Here is a 26,196-nt window from a genome sequence, read left to right as displayed (position 1 = left end):
ACTTCCGATCTGGCTGAGCACTGTCATAGGTAATGCCCTTCCTAACCTTGGGGCACAGGCTTCTAGTCCTGCTTCCCCTGGGTGGGCCCGGAGACCAGTCCCCTCAGCTTCATCTGTCCTGGCCATCAGGGCGGGACCAGACATGCCCACTTCAGTCCCGGACAGAGTATATCCCCAGTTCCAGGCCTTCCCCGCTGAGGCCACCGGGGCTGGGCCTCTGGGTGCCTCCTCTGTCTTGGGGAGCTGTGAGCCACCCTTAGGCTGCTGTCCTCTGGCTCCTCCTCTCTGAGCCCCTAAGACCTTTCCCAAGGGAGTGCTTCCAACCCAAGCCTCCCCTCTCCCAGCCAAGAGAAGGCAGAGCAGAGGGAGCTGCTCACCAGGGCCCTCCCTGCTGTTTCTGCCCCAGCACAGGGTCTTGTTCCACCTCCTCTCTGAGCCATGAAGAGTGGGCTTAGGAGTCTGAAGGACTTGGGTTCGAATCTTTCCCTCACTTATTAGGTATAGGTTCTTGGGCTAGTGTCTCAACTGCTGTGATGTTCAGTTTCCTTATTTGTAAAATGAGAATATGAATTTCAACTCCAGTTGGGAGAATGAAGTGGGATAACGTGTGACAGAGCACCCACCACAGAGCTGGCACACAGCAGACCCTCGGCTCATTTTCCTTCTCGTCTCCCTTCCACCCTACTTTGTCTGTCTCTCCACTGTCTGGCCAGCTGGTCTCTCTGGAGGTGGTCCTCAGTCCCGTTTCTACAACGTGTGCATGACATCTCTGAAAGCTCCTCCCCACTCCAGAAGGTGAAGGGTTGGGCAAGGTGCCGCTGGTGGCCTGTTTTACCGAAGAGGAACCTGAGTTCAGAAAGGTGACTCTGCCATGGCCAGCCTGGAGCCCAGGCTTTCTCAAGTCTCCCTTCTGATTTCTCAGCCTGGCTGGGCCATGGCCACATACAGGAAGCATGCGGTGACTAGCGGTGCGTGGAGTGGGGGGTCTGAGGGGCGGGGGGAGGGGTGGATGACCAGATCTTAAATTCGATCCCGTTATCTTTGCCAAATTGATGTCTGAGACGTGAGTCTCCTCAGCCTCATGGGGGACCTGCCTTCCCTCCCATTCTGTTTCCCTCTAGCCGTACGCATGTGCTTAACTTTCACCAGAACCTTGTAGCCTTTTGTAATGTGTCCCATAAAAATACTAATTTGTTATTTATTATCTCACATGAGTCCCTCTTTATGTCTGAAAACTTGCTTACAAGTTCCTTGGGGGCAGGGACCACATCTTCTGCTTTTCTTGCGTTTCTTTTCTTAGTGTTGAGCACATTGCTGAGCTCATGATAGGTCCTGGAAAGATTCTATTGTCTGCTTTTGAGTCTACGCAAGCAATAGAAGCTGTCCATAAGCTAGGTGGATTACCAAGTGAGCTCTATTATTTCATTATTTCATTTGATCTTCTCACCCACCATGTGTGTTAGTTATTGCGGTACGGAATATAGGAAAACTGAAGTTGAGAGACACTCAGCGACTTGCCCAGGGTTGCACAGCTAGTAGTTTTGAAGCAGTAGGTGGGACTGCAGGACCTGGATTGAGCAAGGATTAAGGTACATAGCACAGTCAAGCACATGCTTGGGTTCCACAGAATTTAATCTCATGGCTTAAGCCTGTCCCAGTCAAGGGACATAACCAGAGTGATAAATCTGATCTGTATCCTTAAGATGGCTGAGTTCATCTTTCGCCTCAGACTGAAAGTCTCTTTAGGAAATCATTTCCTTATGTTAACTTTTTTGAAATGAAGCTTTTGGACTAAATACATATTTTCCATTTTTTTTTATTGCATGAGCACAGTATTTATCTCATCGAGAATTATGATAAACCTCCTGAATGTTTCATGTTTTTCACGATTCATATGGAACAAATTAAAAACAACTTTCCATAGTCTGAATTGCCCCAGAGAATGGCTCAAAGACGCTTCCTCCTGCCTGCTCCCTCCGACTTCCTGTCTGCCTCGAATTTCACCACCTACAACCTGCGAGAGACTCAGGTGAAGAGGATCCCCACAAAGCACCTGGCCCCTCGTCCCAGCACATCTGGAGGCTTTTACTGGTGGGCCGCCATGTCCTATGAGGGAGAGGGTGTCATTTAAGATGACTTTTGTTTGTAGGCACACACAATTGGGAAGATTGGTAATTTTTATTACTGAGTTCAGGTTTTAAATGTACTTTGTCAGTCACTTCTGTCAGTATTTTAAAAAAGGAAAATGTAAGCCACCAACATATGAGCTTTCAAAAGACGCACTCTGCCAGAACATGTTTGTGACGCTGTAGGTGTCAGTGAGTCTGCTGGTTTCTAGGATTTGAACTGTCACCGTCACACTCGACTCTGCCTCAGCATGCCCCAGTTACAGGACTAAGAAGTGGTCGAATGTGGTTTTAAGTCTGACAAATTGAAATGGCAAGCAATAGGATATATTGGAGTATATGAGGAAGCCATTTGGTGTAAACCTAATTTGGCCCGACTGTTTTTTCCAAAAGGGCCTGACTGTGGCCGTTGAGCACACATTGGATATCTGCTTTAAAACATTTCCTATGGCAGGAAGAAATGGCCTTAAGATAAAGGTGCAACTTCCCCCAACATTGGCGTTTCCTTAGGGATAAGCATCTTTCCTTAGGCTAGGAACTGATTGCTGAGCTCACCTGTGACCACCCAGCTTGAGACCGCAGACTGCTACCCTGCTGTGTTCACCGAGACGGCGGACCTACCTGCTGTTTCCATCAATCGCTGTGACGACAGAGCAGTCTCGTGACTATTGTAAAAGGGACATTTCAATCCTATGTGGGACATCTTCTCTGGGGATATGTGACCACTCTGTGCACCCCACTTCTTTGGTGCCCTTTCTTCCTTTGGGGGAAAAAGGCCCTGGGCCATGGTCCTCACATTTTAGCTCAGAATAAACTCATCCCAAATTTTCATTTATAGATTGGTTATGGATTATTTTCGTCGACAAATCCATGTCTGTTGGGCTAGGAAGAACTGTTTCATTTCCATTCTACCATGTCGTTTCAGGAAAACTGGCTCTGAGTGACAGCTCCACCATTCTGTAATGGTAGACTTGAGAAAATCACTTATCTTCTCAGTAAAGCGGGGCAACAAAACCAACTTCAGTGAGTTATTGTGAAGAGGAAATACACACGAAGTACCTAGTAATTCAAGAAATTTTGGTGAGGAGCCAAAGTATTGGGGCAGTGAACCTGTTGATCTGGCTCAGGGAAATCTGGTGAGGGTAGGATCAGAGCCGGCATCTTCCCACGCTTCTTCACATCTCTTTCACACCTCAAAACCAAAACATACACAGAAGGGCAAGGAGTGGGTCTAGATTTCTCCAAAAGGACAGTGGGCATTAGCTTTGTGGACTCTGTTCCGACGCTGAGCAGGGAGTTCAAAAGGAAGACAGTCCTTTGCTAACCACAGAGAGCTGAGATGCCCCAGGCACTGGGTCTGTGGAGAAGAGACTTAATTGGAGTCTCAGGGATGGCCCTCCACACGTGGAGGGGCAACTGGGTCTTCTCTCTGGGATCTTTCCTGGCCTCAGTGGCCACAGAGAATAAAGGTGGTGAAGAGGAGATAGGAGGAAGTGCTAGGTAGGTCCCAGTGTCTGTCCATCCATCCATCCATCCATCCATCCTCCTTTTAACAGTTACTGAGGCTTATTCCATGTTAGGCATTGGGCGTAGGGCTGAGCATACAGCATGGATCTCAAAGGTCATTGTCTTTGTAAGACCACTCTCAGGCTCTCTCTATCAAGTAATTCTGGTCACTTTTCTTCACAGAATTTTTCACTCTCTGAAATTACATTCTGTATTTTTATTGCATGTCTCCTCCGCTGGAACACCAGCTCCAGGAGAGCAAGGACCTTGTTTGTCTGGCTCATAGATCGGTTCCGGGCACTACCACAGTGTCTGGCACACAGTGATCGAACAAGCTGACTTCAGAGGGATTAATGGCGCTGACCCAGTGCAGGGAGTTCAGGAACCATATTGTAAAAGTGGCAGAGGGAGCTTCACCTGGAGAGGAGGCTGTACTGCTCTGGTAATCTGGTGGCAGCTCAGAGGTAAGCTACTGGTTTGGTAATTGTGATAGACTTTCTTACCCTTCCCTCCCCACAGTCTTTTCCCTGTAACTGTGCAGGACCCTCCCACCTGGGTTTTGGCTTGGCCGTGTGCCTTGCTTTGGCCCACGGGAAGTTAGCAAAAGGGATGCAAACAGAGACTTCCACAGCCCCTGCTCACTGGGCTTGCTGCTCTTGTCCTCTGTCATCACTCGAGAACATGCCTGGGCTCCTCTGTGTAGGGATGAAGACAGCAGAGTGGAGTTTCCTCAGATGTTCCAACTGAGATCACCCGGGATCCACTGACAGCTGGCTGACCGAGGATGTGCGAATGAGGCCACGCAACGCAAGTGAGTGCAGCCCGGATCCCACAGACTGTGCACCCAATCACATGCCACTTCAGCTGCATGCCACTGAGGTTGTGTAGATATTTGTTATGCAGTGTTATTGTGGCCATAGGTGACTCATGCGGAGCTTTATAAGGGGGTTATAGACGCTCTTTCCATTGGTCTTAATTATAATGGTAATAGTAGTGACAGAAATTCTAATCATTAGTTACTGTTTATTGAGTATCTACAAACTGGGCCAGACACTGTTCTAGGAACTTGCCATGTTTTATTTCTAATCCTCACAGCAAGCTTACAAGGTGGCAAAGTGACAAGACCACCACCACTTCTGCCACTTAATGAGCTGTGTACACAGATATGGGACACAGATGGCCTGGGGTCACACTCGGGCTTCACCTCCCTTCTAGTTTTGTGACCTTGGGCAACATTGAGGTTATACTTAACCTCTCCGTGCTTTAGTTTCCAGATATATAACATGGGGACAATAATAATGTCACCTTATAGAGCTGTGTGAGGACTGAATAAGGTGACACATGCTGTGTTAAAGCAGTGCCCAGGACGCCATTCTCGCCAATGTCACTGTTATCATTATTATTATGAGGTGACAAGCCCTGGGCTAAACATTTTATATTTATGCCCTCACTTCATTCTCACAAAACCCAGGAGAAGGGTCTTATTAGCTCCATTTTATTGAAGAAGAAATGGAGGGTGGCGAGGTTAGTACTCACGACCACCCATCTGAGAGATGCTGAGTCAACAGAATCAAACCTGGAGGGCAAACTAGTTCCCCGGGCCGCCGCCTCTCATTGATCCCGGCTGGTTTTCGTTCCCTCTGCCTGGGAAGGGTTCCCTGAGCCTCTCACACCAACCTAGACTCCGAGAGGCCCTGCGGACGAGGCGGCTGCTTTCTCTCAGGCGGTCTTCCCGTCTCCCTCAATAGGAGGTGTTCAGTGGAGTGTGTGGGAGGCATGTGCTGGGACACACCTGGGTGTAGACTCTTGTGTGTCCCTGGAGGAAAGAGCCTTGCACAATGCTCCTGTCCACTTCTGCCACTATCCCCTCATGGGACCTGGAACCCCTCCCGCTTCTTGTCTGCGTCCATTTTCCGCTGCTCCCTAAAGAGGATTGCATCTTCCTTCACTGCCTTCCTTATGGGGCTTCCCCGGGACTCAGAACACAGAGGGTGAGTTGGGTCTTGCAGGGCTCCGTGCTCTAGCTGCAGGGTGACCCTTTGCCACCTGCAGACTGAGTCCTGCTTGTGCGGGGACCGTCCAGGCCTGGGGGAGCACAGAGGGAAGCCCCAGGTTGGGCAGTGTTCCTGCCCACGTGCTCGAAGCATGTCTCCCTGCCGTGCCCATGCAGCCCTTCCTCTGCTGCATCCCAGGGCTCCCACACTCCTCCCTCCCGGTACTGGTCACCTGGAAATGCCGCCGTGCACCTGTTCCAGATGTGCGGCTGTGCAGCATGCAAAGTGTGCTTCTAGTGTTTTCTGTTCTGTCTTTTGGTATAGTCAAAAAATTTCTGAATGAATATGTGCCCACATTTTAACAGTGAGGGGTGGGATAAGTTTGGGGGGGCCTTTTGATTTTTACTTTACACTTTTGTTTTCGGTTCAGGTGTTTCCCCGTGGGAATGAGAGCCGATGGAAGGCAAGGATGAAACCAGGTCCTCTCTGGGGCCTCAGATCGACCCTGGCATCGAGAAGGCACTCAGGAAGTGTTTGCTGAATAAATACATGAATGAAAGAATGTCTGCAAACAGAACTTTTCCTTTCTTTTCTGTGACTAAGGCCCTCCTTGTACGTTACATCCACTGGCTGAGTCTCTGAATTTTGCCCATGAGTGCGAGTCTCTGCCTAGGTAAGTTGTCTGGCACGTCAACCTGGCCCCTGCCTTCTGCCATCATAACTTCCTGGACCTGCCTGCGTGTCGCGCTGTCTGCGCTCCTGGAACCTCCATCGCTCAGCCTTGCCATGTGTTACCTGTGGGGTCCTCCCTGGCTGATATACCCCTCCTGGGAAGAAGAGTAAAGAGGCAGGGCTTAGGAGTATGCTGCACAGCCTTCGTATCAGAAGGGAGGTGGAGCCTTCACACCTGGCCTGTAACTGTGAAAACCATGAGACCCCAGAATCTCACCTCTGTGACTCTCTCCTTGTTGGCACCAACTATATGACACTTTAAATGCAAAGACCTGTGGGTTCATCTTCAGAGGCATCGTGGGAACAGAGTAGCTGGGAAGAACCTTACCCCCTTACAGCAGGGCTGGGTGGGGCGCCAGGGCTGGCCCAGGAGGAGAGGCCCCTCAGGGAACACCATGGGTGGTACCAGTTTCAGAGAGGAAAGAGAATGAGATTGAGGCCTCCTGAGGCCTGAGCTGAGAATAAACCGGGGGTGTGAGACCAGCCCAGTCCCAAGAGAGAAGCCTGGGGCTGGACAGGGAGAAAGCTGTGGACTCCAGCATGCCTCCTGGGATTGAGACCTCCTCTCCTCACCCTCCCATCCTTACCCTTGTCCTGAGGATGAGACCCAGAGGCACAGCCTGGAGTCCATTCTCCCACGCAGGAACTGCTCCCCATCCTCTACGGCCTTCCCTTGGAAGAGGAGCGCTGGGGTGCAGCTATTTCACTTGGAAGCTCTCTAGCTCTGGGAAATTCCCTTCCCTCATCCATCCATATATAGGCTTGGTCTGGGCAGTGAGGAATGACATGTATGGGGTCCAAACAGTGGGGTTTAGGTCTTTGTTTCCAAGCAGTGGGGTTTAGGTCTTTGTTTCCATAGTCACTAAGGAACAATAGACACCGGGGGAGTGGAGAAGGGAGGGAGTGAAATCACAATGTCGTAATAGGATGTTCTCAGAGGAGACTGCATTCCCTGCCTCAGACTCACAGGAGACGGCAGAGATTGGGCCATGATCGATGGCAACAGCATTGCCACTCCAATGTGGGGATGACCCCTGGCTGGCTGTGGTCACCCGGGCAGTCCAGATAGACTTGAGCAAAAAGACAGAGTTATAGGTGGACGATCCTGCTCCTCTCAAACGAGGCAGAGTTCAGAGAAGAGGAGGGACCTGGCAGTGCTCTGTAATGGAAGGAAATGGAAGATAATTTCTCTCTGATACGTTGCGGATGCCGAATGCCCCTGGGAGCGCCTAGAAGAGGCCTAATTGCCTGATGAAGTTAATGCACCTCTTAGACCTGGAGAATGATGGGCTTCCCTCCTCTGTGTTGATTTGGAGCAAGGGCCTTCTCTAAAAGAGTTGACAAAATTGCACCCATAAGTCTTTGCTTTCGTGGCCACTTTAAACTACTCTGCATTGCCTGGTTTTGTCTAGCCTAGGGTTTTAAAACATTTTGAAATCACAGATTCTCTATAATTTAAAAAAGAAAGGACAAAAAAAAAGATTCTGATGAGCCTATGGTAATAAACAAGATTTGCTCTAATTTAGAACCCGGTTGGAGGAAACGTTTAAAATGGACATGTGGAGATTCTGCATTATGGAACTGAGGAAATAAGCACAGGGTGGGTTTGGGGAGACGGACATGAGTCAAAACGCCACTGATCGCCTGACCTCCATTAGGCCCTATTCTGACTGCTGGACAACAGTGACCTGTCGGGTCTCTTGGAATTTGTATCAGTTTAGAGAGAATGTCCAGTAATCGCTGAGAAGTCTGCTTATTTCCTTTCCTCCAGTGCATAGTCACCCTAGTAAAAGGCTGTAGGTCCTTTTGGGAAGGGCTGGGAAAAAGATGAATGGTATAAATTTTTGGCAGTGTAGCACGGTCCTTCCTCAAGGGAACTGGCCTTCATTCAAGGGGCTTGTGTGTGTAAACTGGCTCAAGTTGGGAATTGATTGAGGGGCCATGACTCTGTTTTTGATGATTCAGATTGGACTTCTGTTTATTCTGCCTAGAACTCTTCCGTGTATGCAGATCAAGTAAAAATTTAGTAGACTGTCAATCTGTTTCTCTTCTTAAGGACATCGTGATTCCATTAGCTAGCACCATAGTTCTCTGTGAGTCAGACTATTCTGGTTACTGCTTTGACTCTGACGTCCACTGAGGTAGCCATGCCCACCTTCTCTTTGGTGATTAGGTGCTGCCACTTGACCCCTGCCACCCTGGGATCCAGTTGCCCCCATTGCATCTAAAGATCCCAGTTCAGTGGCCACGGTTCCCATGGTAATATCTGACCTACAGAGAAGAGTGACCACAGAAGACTTTAGACGTGCTGGGGCTCCCCCAACACATTTGTTTCTCATGGTTGTGGTGAAGTTCTGTCCTCTGGACCCTTTTCGGTTGGAGGAGTAGCTCTTGGGTGACAAATTCACTCTAACATTCCAATCTTCCTAAGCCTTTGCATATCTTCTTCTCTTGTGCACCAAGGTAGTTCTGGCATTTCAACTTCCTTTAGTCTAGGTCACCTATGGTCCATGTTTCAGCCAACCAACCAAAGTGTTAGAGCCCTTCCTAATGCCACAGCTTCACCTCTGAACCCAGCATCTCTGCTTGGTGGCTCCCTATCATAATTTGGCCTGATCCAACTTTATGTTCTTTCCATCATTATCCCACACCCTTCAAGTCCATTCCCACCTGCGATCCATACGTTCTGTATGAATAAATTGGAAAAAGTTATAATTATTGATGTAGTAGATTGGGAATGGTAGATGTAAGGGTTCTAAGGCTTCTTTCCTTTTTATATTTCTTTGTTTTGGTCATAGAAAAGCAAATCTAGTGAACTGTGTCTAGAGCCGCAGTGGAGTTCATGGCACGGCTGGTGTCTATCGTGCCTGGAAACAAGCGCTGATTTAGAGGGGATTAGAGCCATTTGGAGAGCGAGGATGAAACTGGAACTCACTTCAGAGATAGCATCTTCCTGCAAAGTTACTTTAAAAAATAATAGTTTCACACAATATGGCTAAAACCTAATTTGTTTTGCAAAAGAGGAAATCGAGTAGGGTGACATTAAAGCATGAGTTTCCACAGCAAGTACATGTTCAAATGCAAGTATTAGCTGTGTCGACTCAGGTCAATTTCTCATCTGAAAAAGTATGATTTTTATGGTGTACCCATGTATTGATTTTCTAGGACTGCCATCACAAAATACCACAGACCGGGTACCTTAAACAACGGAAATTCATTTTCTCACAATTCTGGAGGCTGGAAGGGTTGGATTCCTCTGGGGCCTCTCTCCTTGGCTTGTACATGGCTGCCCTCTAGCTGCTTGTCCACATGGTCATCCCTCTACACATCTGCATCCCTGGTGTCTCTGTGGAGTCTTACCTCCTCTCCTTATAAGGCCACCAGTCATTGGTGGGCCCTAAAGGTCTCATTTTAACTTAGTCATCTCTTTAAAGGCCTTATCTCCAAATACAGTCACATTTGGATGCACTAGAGGTTAGGACTTCAACGCATGAACTTGGGGGAATACAATTCCCACAACTCACCATACAGGTGGGGTCATTGTAAGGATTATCTACATGAAAAGGGTCACACAGAAATTCCTTTAAAAAAAGTGATAAGCATTTTTACTCTTCTCAATAAAAGCCCACAGGACCCTATTTAGTTTATGTAAGATGTGAACCCAGTTTGAAAAAGTTCAGTGTAGTTGTTTTATAAGTGTGAGAAGTTTCCAGCATGCTCTTTAGTTCACTTCATTCTGCAAAGTCTGCAGGAATGAGCAGACTCCCCTCAGTCACCCTGGCTGTGTATTTATTGGATGAACTTGGGCTTGTGACAGCAGATCCTGACAAAGCTGTTCCAATGACAACTGTTAGGAAAAGGCTGCTCCACCATAGGAAGGGAATAGATAGGACCTAAGGAGTGTCAATTTCTCGAGGAAGAAATGGGTCTTTGGACAAGAAACCAGAAGTGCAGAAGTGGGCCCAAGGACTTGCTTTGTACTTTGGGGAATGAGGAAATCTAAAAATTCACTCTTGGTAATGAGCTGTTAAAGGTGGTATTCTCCTATAGTGGCCCTCTGGGCAGTTATAAGAGAGAGACCCTGGTAGGGGCTACCTCCTGAAGATGAGAAAGCAATAACATAAACCAGTGGATCCAGAAAATTCATGCACTTTCCTGTTTATTCCCTTACCCAGCCCATAAGCTCTGGGAAAGGATGATCTCAGTCTTTCTGCCTGTTTTCTCTGCATTATGGGGCGGATCCATGTCAGCCTCAGCTTTCCTTCCCTGCCCCTCTGCCCCAGTTTGAGAAGGAGAGGATGGACTGGGACACTGGTTCTGTTTCTCAGCCAGGGCTGTATGGGGCCACCTGCTCTAGCTTAGCCACACGCACTGCTCCTTCCCTGAGACCTCCTGGGCTCAGACCCTCAGTGGGGCTGCATCCTCCCAGGGGCGCTCGCAGTGGGGAAGTGGTACAGCTCAGGTCCCACTTGTCTTCTTTGGCCAGGCTCTGCCGTCTCCACAACAGGCCCTCCCAAGTCTACAGGGTGCTTAGATTTTTATCAAGTATTGGAGGAACCAAGGAAAATGTGACACAGGAGTAGACAAGACTTTAGGCTATACACCAAATATGAACTCTTCCCAATAGAGCTTTAGGGGACTGGCTCCCTAGAGAGAGTGTGTTTTGGGGAAGGCAAAGGGAATTAACACATTTAAGGCACTTAATATGCACTAGTCATACTCATGAAAACTTATGAGAGAAGTGGTATTGCTCCCTTTTTATAGGTGAGGAAATTAAGGGCGGGAGAGTTCTGTGACTTGCTTAAAGCCCCGCTCTGGTAAGCCAATGAGCTAGACCCTCAAACGTGGTCTCTGTGACTCCAAATCCTGGACTCTTTCCAGGGCTTCGTACAAGACCTCAGAGGGCCCAATCCATTCCTCTTCTTGTCCAGCTTTGTCTTGGTGCCCTGCTGTGGCTGGTATCTGCTTTCATCCTGGGGAACCCGTACCACCATGGCCATGCTGGGTGACGGACTTCAGCAGCAGCCATGAGCTGTCTCAGGTTGGCTGCGTGCTCAGCATTTTGGAGTGGTTTTGCGAGCTTTCACGAAAGCCCATCACAAAAATTGCAGCAACACCTTCCCTTGTAACATATGCTATTGGGATGTCAGAGTGATCGCACGTCTCACACTTAGTATATTTTCAAAAAAGAGTCTTTTTGAAATAAATACTCATCCACTTTGAATAAACAACTCTCACATCCTTTGCTTCCTTTCCAGCCTCGCCTCCTCCGCTCTGGCTCAGCCTGGTCATCTCTCTTCTGCTTTATGTCCACACGCTTCCTCTTGGTCTCCCCATATCTAATCCATCTCCATCTTGTCCATTTTCCTTCTCCACAGTCAGAGTGACCTTTTTAGAACACAGATGCAGCCATGCCGCCTTTCTACTTGAAAGAGAGTACAATTCTCCATTGTCCCCAGGGACAGTTCTGAACCTGCTCAGGTGGTCACAAGGCCTTCATGCATTTGCCCCTTCTCCACGCAGTTTGCACATTCCAGCCTCACCAAGCTGTGCCGTCCACCTGACATCAGGATCTTTCAGGACGCTCTTCCTGATGGCTCTTCCCTTGCTTGATGGTTCTCTTCTCCTGCCCCATCGCTTGTTAAAACGTTTCTTTCCTGTATGAATTGGTTCAAACATCACGTCTTCTGTTGAAGTTTTCCTTGGTCGACTAGATAAAGTTAATTGTTCCTTAATGCAATTTTTGTGCATACTTGCATTAGAAATGACTCTCTATTTTACTATTTATACATCTGCCTCTTTGAAGCAAGGGACCGCCCTTCTGTTTTATATGCCTCAGTGTCAGAGTTTATATTTTGAGGAACTGCTCATTGTCAATTTCATTTATATTTATTGTATTTGGGCCATCCACACCATAACACGAGCAACGCTATCCAGTAGAACTTCTGAGGGGGTGGAAATACTCTGTATTTGTGCTGGGCAATATGCAGGCCACAAGTGGAGTACACTAGCACCAAGCAAGAGAACGGGAGATTACTGAAAGGTCTCAGGTTCTTCCTGTATTAGCATTACCCCCATTCGTTTGATTAACGCATATTTTATCTAGAAACACTGCAAAGGGGAAACTCTCCTTTACTCTTTTTTTTCCCTTAAAAAAAGATGTAATTAGTGTAGTTTTAGAATGCAACATGAATTAATGTAGTTTTATTTTTATTTTATTTTATTTTATTTTTGAGGAAGATTAGCTCTGAGCTAACATCTGCTCCCAATCCTCCTCTTTTTGCTGAGGAAGACTGGCCCTGAGCTAACATCCGTGCCCATCTTGCTCTACTTTATATGTGGGACGCCTACCACAGCATGGCTTGCCAAGTGGTGCCATGTCAGCACCCGGGATCCGAACTGGCAAATCCCAGGCCACCGAAGCTGAATGTGCACACTTAACTGCTGTGCCACCAGGCTGGTCCCGAATTAATGTAGTTTTAGAATGCTTATATCTGAAGCAAAGTCTTTAAAATTAAGATTCCTAGAAACAGAAGAATGAATTCCATCATGAATGGAAGTCTTATACACGTCTGTGCTCAATGAAACCACCCAATTTTCAGAGTTTAGTGTGGGGGACTGGAATTGGCCACCCCAAGATATGTCTCTTTGGCATGAGGATTATTTTGGGCTAGTTACTTTTAAAAACTGCAGACTGGAAAGAAACTCTGAAAAGTAGAATTTACTTACCCTTTGTTAAGAGACATTTACATTTGTAAAAGAAATCTCCATCTGTAAAGGTGTCTCCCTCTCTATACCAGGAAGAAGGGGGGATGGCCTTATCTCTACAAATTCTCATCAATGTGAAAGGCAAGGACTCAAGTCTGCATAATAACCTGACTCCTGTTTACTGTACTTGTCTAGTAACCTCCCATAACTGACTTCTCCCACCCCCAACATCCTCCTTTGTCTTTAGCTGAGGAGGGTATTTAAGATGAGAACCTCCACCATTTTGGTGAGTTACCCAGTTTCCCTGAGTCTCTCCCATGTATACATGTTATAAGGCTTTGCTTAATTTTCTCCTGTTATTCTTCTCATGTGAATTTAATTCGTTTCCAGCCAGAAGGACACAGAGTGGATAGAGGAAATGTCTTCCTCCCCTATATTAGCTTTTAAGACAAGTTTGTAGTTCACTAGCTCCATGAAGCATCTTTCTGAAAACATGTTTATGTGGAGACATTCTTCCAACAAATTAGCAAGCTCTGCATGTAGCTTGACTGTAATTATTAGCCTGATTTTCTTGATGTCTTCCTTTATTTGTGTAATATTGAATAAATCCTGAGCTTACTCATTGGATGGCACATCATTTTGCCTCAAATGTAAATCTTAGGAATCATTATCTTTTGCCATAGTTCCTATAGAATATTGCAATTTATTTACTTCACGATGGTTTGGTTTTCATCATCATTGACATTTCATTCCTTTTCCATTTGACATACATTTATTTACTGAGGCCCTCTAGCTTGTGGTGTATGCTGGGGAGAAAGATGAATCAGTTACTGGGTCCTCTAATGTCCACACTCTGGAGGGAGAGACAGACAGACAAACACAGGCCACACAGTATGACTTCAATTTGGCTGAACTTCTCTGGGAGCATTGAGGAGGGAGTGATTCCTTTTCCTTGGGAAGCTGGGAAAAGTTTCTCAAAGAAAATGTCACTTAAAATCACCTTGGGGAATGAGCAGAAATTCACCAGCAGGGGTAGAGCATTGAAAAATGAAGGGTTGACCTGAAAGAAGTGTTGGGGCTGGAGTGTATATGGCATGTGGGAGAAGAGTGAGGGGTTTGGTGAGGCTGAGGCGTGGGAGCAACAGCATTACGAATGGGTTGGTGAAAAATAAGCGTGAAAAAATTGGTGAGAGTCACATTTGAGAATTACTATTAGATAAGTCTGAATATTTTGACTTTTAGGTAAGAAATCCTTGCCATTAATTTTAAGGACAGGTTATTTAAGCAGTGCAACTGAAGTTTTATGGATTTTAGAGTTGTAGAGACCCGGGGCTGAATCTGTACTCAACTAGTTAATAACATAAAGTGGTGACAGTTGCTTAACCTCTCCATGCTCAGTTTTCTCCTATGTGAACTGTGGCTGTTCCCTCTGGAATGCTTTTCTTTACATACCTGCTTGGCTAATGTCTTTACCTCCTTAAATATTACTGCTATGGTCTGAATGTTTGTGTCGCTCCAAAATTCGTATGTTGAAATCCTAACCCCTAAAGACGATAGTATTAGGAGATGGGCCTTTGAGAGATTCTTAGGTTGTGAGGGTGGAGCCCTCACGAATGAGATTAGTGCTTTTATAAGAAAGCCTCCAGGGAGGTACCCAGCCCCTTCTGCCATGTGAGGACGCAGTGAGAAGGGCCAGCTATGAACCAGGAGGAGGGCCCTCGTGAGAAAGTGATCGTGTTAGAGTCCTCATCTTGGACTTCCTGCCTGCAGAACTGTGAGAAATAAATTTCTGTTGTTCACAAGGTACGCAGTCTGTGGTGTTTTGTTAGAGCAGCCTGAACAGACTACAACAGCTACTTTCTCAGGGAGGCCAGCCTGGCTCCCTAAGGAAAATTGCAACCTGCCCGTATCAGTCATTTCTGAATTCTCTAATCTTGCTCTACTCTTTTTCTTTATTCCTCATAGCACTTGACCACCTCTTATTACACTCTACATTTGCTTATTTCTCGCACTCATTCTTTATCGTCCTCCCCACCCCGGTTAGAATGTAGGTTCTAGATTTTTCAAATACAGTGTGACCAGGGACTGCTCTTATTTTACCGTCAGTGCTGTTTATTGGGCAGTGAACACTCTCCCTCCATTTGCGTTCCACCTGTTGAGCTCCCAGACACAGACCTGTGTCTATGATCTCTATTCCATTCCATTTGTCCATCTGTTCCAGTGCCACCTCACTTGATCCTTAACAGTTTTATAACAAGCCTTCATCTGGTGAGGGCGGTAACCCACTCCCCGACCTTGTCGATTTTCTTCACAATGGGCTCAGCCACCCCCGCTACTTTGCTCTCTGTGTCAGGGGTCTCCAGCGCCGCCCACAGGCTTTGCTAGGACTCACAGGACTCAGAATGTTATACTTCCTGTTACAGTTGATTGCAGCAAAAGGCTGCAGATCCAATCAGCTGAGGGAAACGGGGCGTAGGGCAAAGTCTAGAAGAAATGAAGTGCCAGCTTCCATCTCTCCCTCCCAGTGGATTTGGATGGGGACGCACAGTTTTCCCAGCAACAATGTGTGACAACACACATGAGGTGTCGCAACCAGGGGAGTGCCCCTGAATCTTGTGCAGGGTTAGTCATGTAGACACGCAACGACCTGCATGACACGCAACAACCTGCATGACTGACTTCAGTTTCTCAGATTTCAGATCCTTCCGTAATTACCTTCCACCTGCTCCGGGCAAAACCAGGCAGCCCCATAAATCACGTTCTCAGGATAAACCGATTAGACCAAAGTAGTTCAGTATGGCCCGAGGCCTCAAACATACAAAAATACTCTTATCAGACAGAACATGCCACGGTCTCAGGGTATTTCCCGGGAGCTGGCTCACCAGTCCTTCAAGTACACTTTCCTCCAGCCTGGACGGGGTTTGAACCACCCATGCCTGCTGAGTGAGCCCTTTCCTGCCCACTCTTCCTTTCGGATTTTAGGATCAGCTTATCAAGTTCCATTAAAAACAAACAAACAAGCAAACACCTTGTTGGGATTCATGCATTGAATGTACAGATCAATTTGGGGGAAAATGCCTTCTTTAAGACGACGATCTTCATAGTAAGCATGATATATTTCTCTATTTATAAAGGTCTTCTTTTATGTTCTTAAAAATATTTTATAATTTTCTTAATAAATGTCTTGTACATCCTTTGCTGGATTCTGCTGAGGTCTTTTGTGGATTTGTTACTTTGGTACACGCCTCCCTTTTATAAGGAGCCCTGCGATTACATTGGGTCCACATAGATAGTTCAGGATCATGTCCCCACCTCCAGGTCCTTTAACCAGTCACATTGGCAAAGTCCCTTTTTCCATAAAAGGTAGCATTCACAAGTTCTGGGGGTTAGGACACGACATCTTGGGCGGGGCTATTTTTCAGCTTACCCCATACAATCACATTGTCTGTAAATAGGTAGTTTTTTGGTTCTCTCTTCATTTTCAGTTCTTCTGCCTCTTGTTTCTTTCTCACCTGTTGGAGCATCCAGGACCTCTAACACATGGTGAGTGGAAGCAATGATGGCAGGCACTGGCCCCACCTTACAGGGAATGCCTCTCAGACTTCATAATTTTTAGGTTTGCTGTGAGTGTTTCCAGATATCCTATCAGGTTGGCAGGATTCTTTGTTGCTGGTTCATAATGAGTTTTAAATCACGCATAACTGTTGGGTTTTATCAAGTGTTTTATTTTCTATGAATTGTTGCAGGCTCTTTCAGTTAGAAGTATGAGTAACAGTTTTCTATTGCTGCATAACAAATCCTTTCAAACTCAGTAGCTTAAAATAACAATAATTTATTTGCTCATATGCTCATATCCTGGGCTACCTAGTTTGCTCTGAGGTCACCCATGTCATTTGGCTGCTCTATGGGCATGGCATGGCTCAAGGTGACTTCTCTCTCATTTCTGGCTCTTTGTTAGGGCTGTCAGCCAAGGTACCTTGGTTGTTCTCCATGTGGCCTCTCCAGGAGGGCAGTACAGATTTTTTGCCTCATGGCAGCAGCGCTCCAAGATGGTAAGCCCTAAGGAGCCTATCAAGTCCCTGCCTGTGTTACATTTGCTGCTATCCTGTTGACCAAAGCAAGTCACATGACCAATGCCAGAGCCAATGTGGGAGGGGATGATACAAGAGTTTGCACACCAGGAGGTGGGATTCCTTATGGGCATTATGACAGCAACCAACCACATGCAGTATCTGGTTCTGGACTATCACAAAGGGCTTTGTGTCTCCATATTTTTGGGTCCAGTAGCTGCATCCTCACATACATTTCCCCATAAGCTCTGTCATGATGGCCTCTCAGATGCCTCACGACTATGGAGACCCAGAATAACTTGGCTGATGAGGAGAGGAAGAATGTTGCATAACTTATTAACACACTGAGTTTGGCTTAGCTATGAGAGGAAACCCTAAGATACTAATTTCCTCCCGACCCAACCCCAACCGCAATCCGCTCTCCCAAACACGATGCTGTTCAGCTTTAGGACTGCCGTGATGACTCCTTGCTACCAAGGGCAGAGCTTTGCAGGACCCTCTGACCTGGTTCCCTATCCCCTCATGAATCTCCTATCCCCGCTCCTCCAAACGGAGGGACATGCAGGCTCACTGTCTTTTCCAAAGCTAGACTGCATAAAGCCATTCTGTAACCAACCAACTGTCTCCCTCTCTCTTGCTAACCTCCAACTCTGCCCTTCGTAATTTTCAGCATTCTTATTATAGATAAAGGTGATAAAGTGGAATGCTTAAATGTTCTTCATTCCCAAGTGTGGTTGGGTTTATGTGCTGTTCAGGAAGCCCCGGGTACTTCAATGATGAACAGAACAGAGGACATTTATGAGCAACTGCGGAGTAGTTAAAATGACTGATGGAGAAATATGGGGTGGTGTTGCAGCCTCGGTCAGGTCACGGAGGAGAAGGAAGGAGTAATTAGGGTGGTTGGGTAATGCTTCTCGCAGAAAGGAAGCTTCTGCAGGCTGTAAGCAAGTCAGCAGGGCTAGGGGTCAGGAAAGGGAATGAGGTGATTTGGAGATGGCTCATTAGCATGAAAATGAAGGAAGGGGTGAGACACTGACATGAACAGAAGGAGGGATCCGGTCAAGCGTTGCTACTGAGAAGGTTACAGCATCAAGGGAGTAATTTGCAATCCTTATGCTCAAATATCAGGTAGAATGAGAATAGGAGTCCCTCTTTTCCAACTCCTCATGTTGACTAATGACATTTTCTTTATCACAATTCCGCTAATTGAGAAGGGAAAATGAATGTCAGCTCAAGACTGATTCCGTCTCAAATTAACCTTTGACTACCGGCCCCTGCTGGAATGAGTTTCAGCTAAGCCAGCGCTCCCCCGAGGAGTGACAAGGATGCTGACTTCTCCTTCCACCCGGCCACATCAGAAAGAGCTAGGAAGCTTGGGTGACCAGAGATGAACTTTGCCTCCGCCTGCCCATGACCGTTCTCTGCCTCCGGTATCTCTGTTCTCCCCCCAGCTGACTGGGCTGAAGGGTGGAGTAGGACCAAGGGGAGTCGCTGCGTTCAAACAAGTGTATTGACTGACTATTGGCCTTGTATTGACTAACTTGGCCTCCATTTGTGGGCTACACGACATCTGTGTCAGAATCACCTGGCGTGCGTTGTTGAAAGCCTTTTTCTGAACTCCATCCTACGCTTTCTGAAGCAAATATTCCTGTTGGGGCCTTGGAATCTGCATCCAGAAGCAATGCTTTCACATACTCCAGGTTTGAGAACCACTGCTCTGGGGCAGGCCCTCTCATGAAGTTTCTCTTCAATCTGCTTCCTTCTTCTCACCCAGATCCAACACAGCTTCCCTGAGCGGCTTTGTACATCACAGGGCAGCCTGCAAAGTCAGATCTTCTCCAGGAATGGTCTGGTGCTCCCCACCATCTTCTCTTCTACCTGCAAGGGTTCTTTGCCTCGCATTCCAATCCTGCTTGAGAGAATAAAGCTGCCAGCCATCATTTCCTGACAGCTTGGAGAGTAGGGGGATGAGAGTCTGGGGCCATTTTAGCCCCATGGGCCAGGCCTCAGACCTGCCTGGGGACTTTATATGAGGTAATTACATGAGGTATCATGGAAATGGAGCACATGGGAGAGACATGAGCAGCCCTTCTTGCAGGGGCTGCATCTGTTCCTCTTCAGCTGAGACCTGCGCTCTGAGAACCTTCTCCGTCTGCTGGGGAATCCTCTGCCCCACTGGACTGGTGCTCTTTGAGAACAGAGAGGTGTTTGCTGGTTATTAGTCAGGCTTCTCCAGAGAAACAGAACCAATAGGATCTCTATATCTATAGATACAGACGTAGATACCTCTCTCTCATCTATCTCTCATCTATGTCTATCTATCTATCTATCTAGAGAGATTTTAAGGAATTGGTTCATCTGATTATGGGGGCTGGTGAGTCCCAAATCTGTAGGCAAGTGGCAGGTTGGAGATTCAGGTAAAAGTTGAAGTTGCGTCTTGAGTCTGAAGGCTGGAAACCAGGCAGAATTTCCCTATTGGGGTTTGCAGGCAGAATTCCTTCCTCTTTGAGGAACCCTAGTCTGTGCTCTCACGGTCTTCAACTGACTGGATGAGGCCTACTCACATTATGGGCGGTGATTTGCTCTGCTCCAAGTTTGCTGATTTAAATGTTGATCACGACTAAAACACACCTCTACTGGAGCATCTGGATGGTGTTTGACCCAACAACTGGACTCCCTAATCTAGCCAAATTCACTAAAAAAATTAGCCATTACAACTGGTTTGCTTTTAACCATTTTTTATTTCCAGTACCTTCCAATCCCTGGATAGAACAAAAGTGCATAAATATATAGGAACGAGTTTAAATGAAATCCAAGAATGAAATCAGTCTGCTGCCCAAACTCTGGTCAGAGTAGGAGAAAAGAACCGCTGGAGACTGGTTGTCACATCTCCATGGGGAGCTCGCTATCATTGGTCTCTGGCATCTGCAGAGGGCCAGAGAGTATCTACGCTTCCTTCTGCTCCAGAGCAAGCAGAGTGGCAGAGTTTCTCTCCTTTGGTGCCAGAAGTGCTAAAGAGTAGAGCCCTCCTCGTTGGGAGAGAGAAAGCTGGATGGGCTGGCCATGTTGAAGATCTGAAGCTCTTGGCCCTGATATTTATTTGTGTTTAGTGCTTTGAAAGATTAGCGCTTGTGTTTTCTGACAGTGGAGTGTTGTTTCTGCGAATGCAATCAAGGAATATATTTTTGCATGCGTGCTGCATAGAATTGCACTTAGCAATTGGAGGCCTCGTCCAGTTCAGCTCCTTTATCTGTCAGCGGGAAGGCGACGGCTGGGAGCAGCTTTCATGATCGCAGGCAGAAACCCTGTGCTTTTTCTTCTCTGAAATCATGTTCTGTTGTCAGAGCTGCAGGTCTGGATGCAAAATAAATCTGACTTTCTCAAAAGCCTTATTTTTTTTTCTTGCTATATGATAGCTGTGTATTTAGGGCAAAGCTGTTTGAGGTTTTTACAGAAACACAAATGTGCGGTTTCATGCCACGGCAGAGGAAGCACGTGCCACTGCTCTTCTGGAGCCTCTGGGGCTCTTGGTGAGGCCAGGAGCTTCTCATTTATCATGAACCCCTTTTCCGTTTGTTGACATTTCTTTGGACCTTTCCTTTTCTTTCTGAGGCAGTGGAGTAAGCAAAAAGAGGCAAATAAGAACTAAGATGTACTATTAAGTGCTATTAAGCAATTCCTATTCGCTCTCTCAATCAATTCTCACAGCTGTGAAATGGTTACCAATGTGTACTAACGTCCCCATTTTATAGATGAGAATACCCAGGACCGGAGAGAAGAAATACCTTGCCTGAGGACTCACCTATGTGGCATCATGCTTCTTAGAGGCTAATGCTGCATTCTAGTTTCATTAAGAAAAAATCACACAACTCAAGAAAAAGATTTTGTCTCTGTTGACTGCGCTAGACTCTTGGTTGGGGTCCCAGTCAGCTATAGCATGGTTTTGTGGTGACCTCTTTCTTCCTGCTCAGATATCAGGGCACTCCGTGCCTGCATCATTCCAAGGTTGCTGGCTGGGTTGTATCAGGACAAAGAAAGGACCGTGTTCTCTGTCCCAACATTATTCACTGAACAAAGTAACAACAATTTATTTAGCCTGGTGTTCAAAGAGAAAATGTATCAGTATTGCTCAGGTAGGATCCTCAGCTAATGGCCACACCTGCTAAGAGGCTATTCCCTTGGGGAAACGAGCTTTACAAACAAGATGCTCTTCTTCCTCATTGCATTGCATAAAATTAGGGAAGTATAAATTAAAAATAACATTGCCCATAATTACATCATACAAACTACTGTGAACATCTTGTGGGTATTGCCAGTGGTCCTGAAGCTGGCTGGTACCAGCTTAGGAAGGCCAACTGTGTGCGTATATTCCCCATTTCGTGTTCAAAGACCTAGTGACATCACACTGGCAGCTTGAAACTGGTCAGGGTGGGGGTATTCACATCACAGTAATGGGTGCACACTACAAATCAGGGATTTATTTTTTTGCTTGTTAAACATTTATTAGTGCTTACCTGATTATTGCCTTCCAGTCCAGTCTTTTTTTCTACTTTTTTTTTCCTTTTTGCTTCAGGAAGATTAGGGCTGAGCTAACATCTGTGTCAGTCTTCCTCCACTTTGTATGTGAGTTGCTGCCATAGCGTGGCTTGACAGTGGTGTAGGTTGGTGGCCGGGGATCCAAACCTGCAAACCCAGGCGGCTGAAACAGAGTGCACTGGACCCAACCACTACACCACAGGGCTGGCCCTCCTTTTATTTTCTATGTTTTAAGCATAACATAACTACTTTTTCATGTAACATAAGAACACAAGCATTTCCTCCCAGTATTTTAAAAAAAAACAAACCCCATTTTTTAATGGAAGCAACATTTTTTACTGAAAAGATGTACCATAAATTATTTAATGGTTCAACTTATGGCACATATATATTGTTTTCAATTATTAAAAGTTGTGCTTCGGTGAACATATTTATATACTAAGTATCGGGTTCTAGAAAGTGACTTCTTGGGTAAACGGACATGAAATTCTTTGCCTCCGGATGAGTGGTGCCTTGTGTTCTCCGGAAGCAGAAAGCCCAGCCGTCCGAGTTTCAGCTTTCTCTCGCCTCCTCTCTTCTCATAAAGTCAATGACTCGTATTTTGCTCTGTATCCTGAGTACCCAGTGCACTGCTTGGCTTATAGAAAATATTCAATAAACGGTTATTAATCAAAACAATGCCTCACTCATGCCTAAAAGAGATGTGCCGATTTTCAATGCTGCCTGCACTTTGACCAAACCCTAGATGACACTGAGAAGACCAATAAAGCCAATGAAAAAGGCAACCTGTGTTAGGGGGTGAAAAATGTTACCTTGTTGCTGTGACAGTTTGCAAAGTAGAAGTGTTGTAAAGAGAAAATAGAAGAAGATGGAACAGCCCGTGAGCCCTCTTGAATGCTTGGAGGAGGCTGGAGGTGTTGTAACTCCGAAGAATGCAGACTGAGACCCATCCCAGAGCCTTCAGACTGTCTTTCCTGTTTACTTCAGTACTCATGGACCCCTTTTTCCTCTGATCTTCAAAAGGGTCTTTCCCGACCAGCTACCGTATCTTTAAAACAGTCTGTCCCGTCCAAGAAACACTGGCTGAGTGCTGGCGGCACTGACTCGGGGCAAGTTTGCAAACCTGTTTCTGCAGCTGAAGAAAGGGCTTCTTGTGATGACTTCTTGTGATAGCACCACGCATGTTGTATGGTAAATTTTCAAAAGTAGTGCTTAATAGAGATTCTTTTTCTAATATATATATATTTTTATTTGAGTTCATAATAGTTTACATCATTGTGAAATTTCAGTTGTACATTATTTCTTGTCCATCACCACAGAGGTGCTCCCCTTCACCCCCTGTGCCCTCCCCCGACCCCCCTTCCCCTGGTAACCACTGAACTGTTTTCTTTGTCCATGTGCTTGTTTATATTCCACATATGAGTGAAACCATCTGGTGTTTGTCTTTCTCAGTCTGGCTTATTTCACTTAGCATAACTCCCTCCAGGTCCTTCCATATTGTTGCAAATTGGATGAATTTGTCTTTTTTCCTGGCTGAGTAGTATTCCATTGTGTATATATACCACATCTTCTTTACCCAATCATCAGTCAATGGGCACTCGGATAGTTTCCGTGTCTCGGCCATTGTGAATAGTGCTGTGATGAACATAGGGGTGCATATGCTACTGTGGATTGTTGATTTCAAGTTGTTTGGGTAGATACCCAGTAGTGGGATAGCTGGGTCGTATGGTAGCTCTATTTTTAGTTTTTTGAGGACTCTCCATACTGTTTTCCATAGTGGCTGCACCAGTTTGCGCTCTCACCAGCAGTATATGAGGGTTCCCTTCTCTCCACACCCTCTCCAACATTTGTTATGTTTAATCTTAGCGATTACAGACATTTTAAGGTGGTATCCCAGTGTAGTTTGATTTGCGTTTCTCTGATGATTAGTGATGTTAAACATCTTTTCACGTGTTTATTGGCCATCTGTATATCTTCTTTGGAAAAATGTCTGTTCGTATCCTCTGCCTATTTTTTGTTGTTCGGTTGTGTGATTTCCTTATATATTGTGGAGATTAACCCCTTATCGGACATATGATTTGCAAAAATTTTCTCCCAACTGGTGGGTTGTCTTTTGGTTTTGATCCTAGTTTCTTTTGCCTTTTATGGAGATTCTTAATGCATTAACATCCCAAGTCAATAACAGAACCTTCCAGAAATTAAGGAGCACATCAGAAGCCATTTGAATGGAGATGAGTACCTTGTTGAGACTTTGGTACTTGGAGTGTCTGGAACAGTCTTTCCAGAATAGAGCCTGAACCAAGTTCCTTTTTACTGGGGGGCAAAGGTGAGGGAGGGGGTGTCCACCACAGAAACACTCTGAAAGTGCCAAACCCCTTCGCCCTCTTCTAACTCTCTTCACGGTTTGGCCCAGTTCATCTCTGTTTTTGAAAAAGAGCAGGAACATTGCAGCCCAAGCCACTGCCTTGTTGAAACGTACAGGTCAAAACTTTCGGCTCTTCAGGCGCGGGAGCGTGTCCCTGCGGATGTGGCCGCTGTGCCCTTTCTGTTAAGGGGATGGTACTGGCGTTTGGGTGGGATTTCTGCCAAAATAACCCATAACCTAATTGAAACCCTCTTTCCTCCCCCACAATGCTAGGTCGCGCGATTTCCCTGTACCTCCTTTAAGCATATTCTAACCACGTGCATGACACGATTTGGAAGTGGAAGGCATAGATCACTCTGGCAGGACGCTTCTGCTTTTTCCTCTCAGAGGATGAAATACACGCAGCATATGGGGCCTGTTCAAGGCAGAAAAGGGGAAATACCGAGGCCTCTGGGCCAGACTCGGAGGCGCGGAGTAACTGAGAGTGTAGGAGGCCCATTGTGCTGCAGCTCCTGGAGGCCTCAGAGCGTGGACACCGCAGGAACCCGCACGACTGCCTGTGCCCTCTGCGGGGCGCGGGCATAATCCAGACGCCTTCTCCCAAGCTCGCCATCACCGGGCACCGAGCAAAGCTGGGCCGCAGGCATGCCGCGTAAGCCTCGCGGAACAGAAGGACAAGCCCTGCTGTTCTGCGGTCGTTTCCTCTCCTGTTTCCTACTTCCAGGTGGGATGGAGGATGCTGAAGGGATGGGCCAGGACCCCTTCCCACCTCCGTGCCCTTCCTGGGGCCCAGCTGATGGTGGGAAGACTCTTCCATGCCGTGACCTCCTCCTGGGCGGGCACCAGGCTTCTTCATCTCTGTTTCCCAATGCAGGGCACACGGCAGGCCCTTCTGGGGGTCACATCTGCCCGCGTGGGCCCTGGCAGTGCTTCCTCCTGGCCTCTGAGTGGAGGAGGATCAGGAACTCGCTCCCTGGGGTCAGCAGGCGGGCCTCCAGCACCGCGGACACTGCCACTGGGGTGGGACCTGGGCTGCCGGGCGCTCCTCCTCTCAGATCAGGTCGCCTCCTCTGCCCCGTGGGAATAAAGACCTCCACAGCCCTTCCGGGTTGTCATAAAGACCAAATGAGAAGGTTGTCACGTGCCCTGTACAGTGCCGGCCATGCAATGGGCACTCAGCCAAGTGAGTGTGTTTCCTCCCTCCCTTCTCCTTTCTTCCGTTTCTAGGTTTCTCAAACTCTGAGAATCGTTCTCCCTTGAGGGGAGTGAACATAGCGCTGGGCTTGGAGACTGAATGTCTGGATTTTCACGTAGGATTTGCCTCTTCCAAGCCTCCTGGCCTTGAGCGAAGCTCTCCTGAGAGGCAGCAGAGTGTCCTGGAGGATGGGTCCTGGCGTTGCACTGCCTATGTTTTCCATTTTCTTTTTTTTGGTAGGATGGTTAGCCCTGAGCTAACATCGGCTGCCAATCCTCCTCTTTTTGTGGAGGAAGATTGGCCCTTAGCTAATATCTGTGCCCATCTTCCGCTCCTTCATATGCAGGATGCCTGCAATAGCATGGCTTGATGAGCAACGTGTAGGTCTGCACCCAGGATCATGAACCTACGAACCCTGGGCCGCAAGTGGAGCGTGTGAAGTTAACTGCTGCGCCACCGGGCGGCCTGCACTGCCTGTATTTTATGTGCAACTCTCCACTGATTAGCTGGGTAAATCAGTTAACTTCCCTCTGTCTCTATCTCCATCTGTAAAACGAGGATAACAATGGTTCTTGCCTCCTCAGGTTGTTACGCGAATTAGATTAGATTAACACCTGTACAATGCTTGGTGAGTGCTATGTAATCTCGAGCTATTATTTCCTCATCTGCAAAATAAAATGGGAATACTACTACCAGCCTTGTTACGTTGATGGATATAAGCAGATGGAATAAAGAGGGTGAAAACGCTGTGGAAATCTGCAGAATACCACACACACGTGAGTCACGGTTCTGTCATCCTCTGAGCCTCTGGTGGCCCTTCACTCGGCATCTGCTCCTCCAGTAGAAATGACAACTCTGCCCTGTGCCCCTGCAAACTTCTCTTGCAGCATCTGTAACTCTTATTGGCCTTTTTGTTTACATATCTGACTCCCTCACTAGATTGCACACTCCTTGAGCTAAAAGA

General features: G+C 46.8%; 1 long non-coding RNA gene across 1 annotated transcript; it reads left to right on the top strand.

The window, feature by feature from the left end:
- The first annotated feature begins 1,821 nt into the window (after positions 1-1,821).
- On the top strand, positions 1,822-6,193 carry LOC138917919 (uncharacterized). Its single transcript, XR_011426587.1, has 3 exons — positions 1,822-4,096; positions 4,336-4,443; positions 6,057-6,193. It is a non-coding gene; the product is annotated as an uncharacterized lncRNA (long non-coding RNA).
- The last annotated feature ends 20,003 nt before the right edge of the window (positions 6,194-26,196 follow it).

The sequence above is a fragment of the Equus caballus genome, chromosome 15 (assembly GCF_041296265.1).
Source record: "Equus caballus isolate H_3958 breed thoroughbred chromosome 15, TB-T2T, whole genome shotgun sequence".
NCBI classification, from domain to species: Eukaryota; Metazoa; Chordata; class Mammalia; order Perissodactyla; family Equidae; genus Equus; species Equus caballus.
This window is presented reverse-complemented; position numbering and strand designations above follow the sequence as displayed.